Genomic DNA, 9,052 nt, shown 5'->3' with positions numbered 1-9,052 from the left:
GGGCAGGAACTGGAGCTGCTTATCAGGAGAGGCCACATCCCTCCCCAGCCCGGCTCAGCCCTCGTGCTGCCCACGTGGGATCCCTGCAGGGAGGAAGAGGATGCCGGGTTACCATTAACTGCCAGCAGCGCCCGCAGCCTTATCGGCCGGGCAGCGCCTTCCCCGCCCCTGCTGAGCTCTGCTCCCCAGTGCTCACCCCCACAGTCAGGACAATCACCACCTCCACGGCTCCCATACAGGAACCACCAGCTCAGGGCTGTGAACAGAGCCAAGCAAACCCTCAGCACGTCCCCAAGCCCTGCACGTGAGTCCCCAGCCCTCCCTGGAGTTTCTGTCCCCGCATCTCCACATCCTTCCTGCCACTTGGGTGGACAACGGCCAAGACCCAATCCCTGTTCCACAGCCTGGAGGGAACCTCTTCATCCTCTCCCGTTTGCTCAACAAGCACGAGGACTGGACAACTGCAGTGTTTTCCTCTTTGTTGCAAGAGTTTAAAAACCTTGGACACCTCAATCCTACAGAAACCTCCTGTTCTGGAGGGTAAAGGAGCCAGAACTAAAGGGCAGTGTGTCCATCCCCTCTGGACATGGGAGAGGAGGCCATTGAGAAAACACACCAAGGAAGGTCCTTGTGTGCTTTGGGCACGTTTGGAAACTGAAGGGTTCACCAGGAAGCTGGAAGTCACTGCCATACACAGTGCCAATGGTCACTGCAAGAAATGCCTTCACTACACTAATTAACAGTGCAGAAGAGAATCAAGCCCAGGTCTGTGCCCCATTGTCCCATCCCACCGAGGCAAAACCATTGGGCTCCACAGCCTTCTCCAAGGGAAAGGGTACAAACCAGTGTGACTTACTGAGGGTGGGAACTGGAGGTTCTGCTTCTGGCCGTCAGAGCAAGGAGATGCTGGCACACTCCCTGCACAAGAAAAGCAGGAGTGAAACACCCACAGCTCAAACCACAGCAGGATCCGTTCCCGTGCCACGGTCACCAACAATCACCAGAGGTGACAGTCAAACTGGAGCCAGAGCCCTGCAACAAATGAAGAGAGACACGTTCTGATTGGAACAACTGGGCGCAAGTTACAGCCTGATTGCAATGGGCTGCTCACACATTTGCTGACCAGCTGAGCTGCGCTCCTGCAGAGCTCGTAGGGCAGGCATAGGATTAGGCTGGAAATGGGAACATTCCTCAAAATCATACACCCTGATCCCGATGGAGTGGGTCACCCTCCCCACGGCAAACGAGCCTGCCAAAGTCAACGGGACCAGAAATGGTAACGAGAGGTTTGGAGTTTGAAGGTGGTGCTGAAAAGCAGGTCCAAGGTGCAGAGAAACCATACCCTGAGTTTTACAAGAATAAAACCTGGAGCAAACACCAGAGCTCCTGCAGGATGCGAGGGAAAGCCCTTCCCTCTCCTACTGCTCTTGGTCCTCCCAGATTTTCTCCTGTGCTGTTCTCACCCAGATGAGCTTAGTGATGTGCTGCACCCAACATCTGCAAACCAGAGAGGAGCCAGGAGGCTGGAGACACAAAATATCTCATCATCATCAACTACCCTCATGAACTGGGCTTGGGGAGCTCAGCCAGGCTCATGTCCCTTCACTGCACCAAGCCATGGGCTTCTGAGAGGAAAGCTCTGGTCCCAGAGGGACCTCAGGAAGCCACCCAGCTCCATCCACGGCAGGACCTGATGCACCCCAGGCTTTGCTGGCACGAAAGCCGTGCTGAGCACGACCATCCTGCACGGTCACTGCCCCCCCCCCACACCGAGGGAATGGAAACCACAGCAGGGTTTTATGATGGCATTAAACCCACTGTTCCCAGCACCCCTGGTAGCGCAGGACCTGCTCAGAAGGGTTATTCCAGCCTGAAGGGCAGATTTACCACAAACAAATCCAAATGGAGAAGCAGCCACGGGGCTGTTTGCACCTTCTGCCAAGAAACGTCGGGGCCTCCAGCACGAGAGGGGCAACAAAGTGTTCCTTCCTCTCTCCTTTCTCTTTCTTAGTAAATTAAAAATAATACTAATGGTAGTAAATGCCTCTTGGCTTCATCCCTCTCTCCCATCAGAGCAGACTCAATTAGCAGCTTCCCCGAGTGGCAGAGGTGTGATTTAATCTCAGAACGGGATGCATTAAAGATGCAGGGCAGCGGGAAGTTTCCATCTGCCCCCCAACCAAATTCCCCAACCATTCCCACACTGAGGATCAGATAAGATTTCCTGCTTCCCTTCCTCATTAACAGATTTGGGAGGCAGCCTGTGGTTTGGTTAAAGAAGCCCCGAAGACACGTTCACCTGGGGGAACACCAGACTCCTTTCTTCATGCAGAGTGGATGTTGTCACCCAACCATGGGATGCTCTGTATGCCCAGGCATCCCCCAAAACAATGTTGGCGCCCAGTAGCTGGGCACAAAGTGCTTCATACCCTGAGCTGGCAGCTGCTGCTTACAGCCAAAGCACCTCAAGATATCCCAGGCCCAAAGGGAATTCCCACAGTAGTGGTGGGCGACTGAAACCTCCACAGGTCCCATATCCCAACGGCCAACCCCCAGCACGGGATGCGGCTGCAGCCCCACGGCATCCAAAGTGCTCAGCGAGCTGGAGCAGCTACAGCCACCCCCATCCTGGCACTGTGCCCTGTAGGAGGGGTTATCGACCCCCTCGAATGACCCAAACCCACAAGCTGTTCCCTTTGCACCCACACCTCATCCTGCCGATGCTCTCCTGGGGGTTTCCACACCACATCCCGGAGCCGAGTGCCCAGCACGGGCTGCAGGGTCCAGGGAGGAGAGGCAGCAATGCTCACCCACGTCCAGCCCTCTGCATCCCACAATCCCTGTCTGATTCCCTTTTAAAGAGGCTGTAATGCGGCGGGCATTTCTACTTCAAAACAGCTTGTTTGTGTAATTGCCAAAAAAATGTTTAAAAAAATTAAAAAAAAAAAAAAAAGAAAGGACACAAAACAGCCCTGCTACAATGACTAATTAGCTCGCTCCTGCCTCGTCCCCTGTAAACAAATGTATTTGTAACCAATTTGCAAGCACTTTGCATAAGGGGCCCAGAACACTCGTGCCTGTTTGATGCATTTTGACATTAATTTGATAATAGCAGCTTAACAAGGAATCCAGGCTCCCCAGCTATAAATATGCTGCTTTTCCACTTCCTTTTATCTGCACAGTGAAATAATGTTTTTCCCCCTGCTGCAATAACCACCATCCAACCCTTTCATGAATGCCCTTTATGTCCTTTAGCATTTTCAAGGCTGCTTTGCTTTCTTTTTTTTTTTCCTCCTGCTGGAGAAAGTAAAAGGGTTTTATTAGTTGTATTTTTAATTCCTGTTCATTGGGTGGGGGGAGGAAGGAGAAGAGAGGACAGTGATGGTGCTCTGATAATGCAGCTTCCAGGAGACAGGGATGAGAGACTTGTTTGTTCAGAAATACTGCTCCATCCATTTGTACTTCCTAGGAGAGAGAAAGCTCATCCTTTTTCTCCTCTTCTCCACTCACTGTGGCTCTCTCTCTCCATGCAAACCTTCACCACCACACCAAAACCAAATTCAAGCGCAGTGAAACACGAATGGGACTCTGGAGTCCACTCTGACACCAACCAGAAAGTAAAAAAAGAAAGGGCTGGATCATAGGGACTGAACAGAGGCTATGGCTTACAAAATGCCCTGACACCATCATTTCCATTCTCCTTCTGGTCCTTCCCAAGTCTTTCCACCTTCCCCATGGTCAGAACCCCTCTCACATGCAGGTTCCCCTCGTGCATTCACCCTCACCTGCCGGCCCTGGGGAGAGGCCACTTCTGGGGCTGGGAAGTACCAAGCCCAAAATTAGCACCTTGCAAACTGTCAGCTGCGTCCTGTGCCCACAAAGGAAGCCTCTGGGAGTTGAAGCAATTTGGCTGCTCTTCCCCATATTCCCTTCTCTCCTGCCTCCACCTCAGAGCCAGCGATGCACGAGCTGCTCCCAAATTGACCCAGGGGGTGAGGAGTTACCCAGAGCACAGACCCAGGGGACATCTCCTCCTGCCATCCCAGGCCTGGACACCTCCCAGACAAGGTCCCACAAGGTGGAAGAACCAGGGACTCTTGCCCACCTCGCTGACCTCAATACTCCATGTGCCCAAATCCTGGCTGTAGAGGTGAGAGTAAAACCAGAAACACGCTGAGACACCCATCTCTCCCCGTGCCAAGCTGAGCTCTTCTCCCTCAGCCTCTCCACACCTCTGCTCCAGCTCTTCCCACTTGAAGCCAAGTCAGGTCCCTCCTCGCCAACAGATAAGCTGGCAGAGGACACAAGATCAGTACCAAACGGGCAGGGGGATGCTCTGCACGGGCCTTCCTCGGGTTTCCTCCCACCACTGTTTCACATCAACCACGGCCCTTTCAGCCACTTCCCGCCCGGGTCCTCCCCTGGGATCCCGAATGCCAAAACCCCACGGCAAGGCCCAGCGATAAGATGGAGGCTTAGCAGAGTCCAAAAGCACATTCTTTCCTCAGCCTCCTCCCTCCTTATCTCCTTCCTCCCTCCCCCAAAAACACATTTAGATAAAAGGTATTGGAACAATAAAATCCATAAGTTAAATGCAAGCGCAGGAGGGATGGAGGGAGGGTCTCTGCTCCGTGCCTGGGTGAGCAGACCTGCCAGAATCGAAAAACAACAGAGGAGGGGGCCTGGAATCCACCCTGGAATAAAACCTTGGATCACTGCAGGCAGAGATCCCAGCACACAGACTCCTACAGTCCCAACACACATCCTTCACAGACTCACTCACCTTCTAAAAGTTGATCACACTCCCATTCCTCTACTTCACCTACCTGGGGTGAGCTGACTCAGGCACGTGGGTACCTGAGCTGCACCATTTTCCACAAAGCTGCTCCTCCTGTGTGTTTATTTTGTAATTTTCTCAATCCAAAGTAGGTGCTGAAGCCTGGTTTCCGTGTACTATCCCTAGAAACAGCAACACAAGAGACAGCTCAATAGGGTGCACATTTTCTTGACCAAGGGACACCTTCCTCTAGACCAGGTTACTCCAAGCCCCACCCAATCTGACCTTGAGTGTTCTGTCCCACAGCAGCACGGCTCAGTAGTTGAGTGCTCCAAGATCCATGGAGGAGAAGCATCTTCTAAACACAAAGCAGCTCCTTCTTTAGCAGAGCCCTCAGCCACAGGCACCACGGTGCATGGAGCAGCATCTCAAAACCTCAAGCCTGCAGGAGTGGGGCTGTAACCCCTTCAGCAGCACTGCCAGTGACATTCCACAGCTCCCAGGCCAGGCCAGGACTGCACCCAGGCACGTCCCTGCCCACACACTCCTCACCTCAAAACGCAGTGTCAAAGCGTGGGCCCTGGATTTAGAGGGAAATAGGAAGCAGGAGGCAAGGAGACAGACCTGGTTCCAAATGTTTCACTCTTTATTTGAAGTTTTACATGCCACCAGCGTACATGAAAGTTGCACATCCAGAATTCGACTCACTACGAGGACAAAGGGCCAGATGCAAACACAAGTGTCAGACGAGCGCGCGGGTGGAGGAGCCCGAACCCAGGAGCCTGTCGGTGTCCGTGACCAGGCTGTCACCCTCCTGGCACTTGGGGTGTCAGAGCTGAACCCACAGTTTTAGGGCCACCTCCCTTTGCCATCTCCAGGGTCGTGAGCTGGGTCTTCTCTCCTAGTGCACCACCCTTCCCTTCCAAACAAGCATTTTTGGTAACATCTCCACCAGATCTGAGGGTGTTTGGAGACCAACTGCCCATTTAATGCTTTCCTGAATTCCCCTCTTCTATCAGTGCCAGCAGTTTTTACAAGGAGAAACAATTTTCACCCGCTGTTTAGAGGGAGAGATGACAGAAATAGGGACTCTTACACTGACATTTTATTTTCAAAGAAAGTTTTGATAGAAAAACATTTTCCCCAGCAGCCTTGGGCAGGGAGTTGCAGCTTCCACTTCAAAGGACAAACTTCAAAAACAAATCCAGTGTCCTAATGGTTTTGTGCTACATTACTTAATTGTCATACAGCTAATTAGCAATGCCTGATTTCACATTCTCTGTACATAGATGAAGTTCACAAAAGAAGGGGCTACTTAAAAGAATAAATAAAACAAGGCACCAGGCAGCCAGACTCCGACAACATTAACATAAAACGTTACACTTTACCATTTAAAAAACTGAAATAAAACCCCCATCATGATTAAACCTATATTGATCTGTCTTCCTTCAGATCTCAGAGCTTTGGATCTCTGCAAGAAGGGGGGAGAATGCAACGCAGCAAGCAGGGGCTTAGCCTGTGCCTCTCTGTATGTATTTCGCCAGCGTGCAGCAGAGATCTTTAAAATTCTAATTATTTCCCTATCACCAAGTAAGATCGGGATCAATAGATGGTACAAACTGACCCCTTTCCTCGAGTGTCAGGGGGAAATTAAAAAAAAAAGAAAGGGGAGGGCGAACCGAGAGCGTCAGAGGTCAATGCCACAAAACAATAGATATTGATGTCTCCATTCATTTCAAACAGCGGAAAGGTCAATGCCTCCCTTGCTTCATGTTTTATGGCTGAAATCCTGCTGCTAACAGCAACAATGTTAGTAGTCAGACCTCATCCATCCTTTTTTATTATTATGATTATTTCTAACCAGGTTAGCCATTTTGAAAATTTGACGAAAGCTGGGAAGCAGCACTGGGGGCTGGGTAGGAGGAAAAGAGGGGAAGCTGCCCTGCAAATTAATGGAAGGGATGGTTTCCATTAGTTTTCGAGTCTGCCTGTCCCTCTACCTGTGCCCCCAGTTTGTCCCTCACTGCCCCCTAAAAAATGAAAAGGGCCTGAGGCAACATCCCTTCACTATTAATCATTATTCCCCGTACAAGATCCCAATTGGTTTCTATGGAAATGATTCTCCTGCTGGAGTACCCCGGCTGCCTGCACATCTCATCACACAGGCAGGAGAGCTGCAGTGGAAGGAACGGCCAGCACAGCTCCTGCACTGCTCTCCCTGTGGAGCTTTGGCTGGACACTCTGCTGGGAGCGGCCGAGAGGGAACCGCATCTCCCTTCAGCAGGTGAAACAACCCTTCTGCATTCCACCAGTGGAACAGTCTCACGTTCCTGTGGCCCCATCCTACAAAAACACTGCTGGGAGAAGGCACCCAGCACCTCTCACGTGTCCAGTCCCTCACAGGACTCTCACACCTCTGAAGACCAAGGTGAGGGCACAGTCCTGCTCTGCTCCCCAGGGTCTCACACACCTGGCAGAGGAGGAGGCAGCCCCAGCCTTGCCCTGAGCTCCCCAGGGAGCAACACCTCGTGGGGAGGGGAGAGCATTCGGCACCCCTGGGGGCTCCCTGCCAGGCAGATGAGCCTCCTCCCTTCCCCAGGTGAGGAAACTGAGGCCAAGCCTCCCGATGTGTGTCTGGTTTCCAGCGCGAGGTCCGTGACTCCATCCTGTGCTACCTCCTCTCACTCCAATCCCTTCTCCTCCTGCCAACACCTCCCTGACAGACAAGCGACTGCAGGCCGAGCTCTCCAGAGGGAGGAAAGGCTGTCACCACCCAGCTCCTTCCCCAGACTGGAGCAGTGGATACACTGTCACTTCCCAAAGAGACCATGAAATCAGCTTTGCAAACGGCTGAGGAGGCAATCCTTCAACCTACACTGCTCCTAAAAAACCCAGGGGAATACTGATGACTTAGCCACTCCGAATTCCCCCCACACCAAAACCACTGTCACTCCAGAGCCTCCCAGCCTGCAGGAACCAAATGACACTTTGCCAAACAAGACTTTGGCCATCAGCACAGCAGCAAACAACAGCGGATTTTAGGCACTAACAGCGGCTGTCCCAGAATATCCTTCTCCCACAGATAAGCGGACACCTTGTTGGTGGCCAAAGCAAAGATTTCTGCTGCAGTTCCCAAAGATTGGAGGTCTGCTTTGGAGTGCAGCAAGGAACAGGCCAGCAGGGACTGGGATCCTGCAGAGGCACTCCCTGTGAGAAGGGCACCTTCTGGAATTGAATTCATTTATTTTACACTACGGACAGCGGCATCAGCAGGCTCGGAGATCACCTCATTAGATGCTCACAGACAGCAGGAGGGAGATTTCTGGAGAGATGGGGACAGAGAGCAGAGAAGAGGAGGGGGAATTTCATATTAAATAAAAGCCAGGAGCAGAGCACCCATCTCTCTGCTCCCCTCTTCTCCTCTCCAGTTTCCTGCAGGAGCCTGAGCGCTGAGTGGGCTCCGAGTCCCATCCATTGCTCGGCTCAGAGCATATGGAGCTGTGTTTAATAGCCCAGCTCTGCCAATTGGGGACTATTAGGGTGGGTTCTTTTCCCAGTGTAAATGTTGCAGAATATAAATTGTAATTAACACCGATGCCAAAATAGCACTTAGAGAAAATAAGCACATTATTAACATCTGGTGAATCCTGCCTGGAGTGCAGAAGCAGCGGAAATTCTCACTCACCATAAGAGGATTTGTAGTAGAGATATCGAGCGCTGGCCCGGAGGAATTTTTATGTCTTTATCACAATTTGGGATGCTACCTTTAATCACCTGTGGGTGACCTTTCCTAGCCCTGGTTGTAACTGGTAGCATCACCAGGACTTCTGACCCAGTTGCACAACTACAGATGCCTAAACAACATATCCCAGGCAACAGAATAACAGCATTACAAAACATGCCTGATTGCTGCCCCCACATCCAGCAAGACACGAGGCAGGTGGATATGGATGTGCCAAGCCAAAGGAACAGCCTGCTCCATCAGCTGACTGCAATCCCAAGACCTAAGGGTTAACAGCACTATCAAGCAACAGCTTGGTTTCTGAACACCTCTGTCCCCCATCCAGGTTTTCCAGTGGGACAGGAACAGGTGAGTTGGCAGCACTACCAAGCTCTCGCTGATGCCACAGCCTGTTTGTGGAGGGGAAATCCCTGCTGAGGGTGGGAATGGCCTCGCTCCTGTAGCACGTACCAAACTGCAGGGATTCCTTCACAGGACTACACAGGTTCCCTCAGGCATCAGAGAGCTGGCTCCATACCCTCAGCCTTCCTTCT

Source organism: Myiozetetes cayanensis, unplaced genomic scaffold (genome assembly GCF_022539395.1).
Source record: "Myiozetetes cayanensis isolate MyiCay16 unplaced genomic scaffold, myiCay2020 scf20-37, whole genome shotgun sequence".
Taxonomy (NCBI): Eukaryota; Metazoa; Chordata; class Aves; order Passeriformes; family Tyrannidae; genus Myiozetetes; species Myiozetetes cayanensis.
This window is presented reverse-complemented; position numbering follows the sequence as displayed.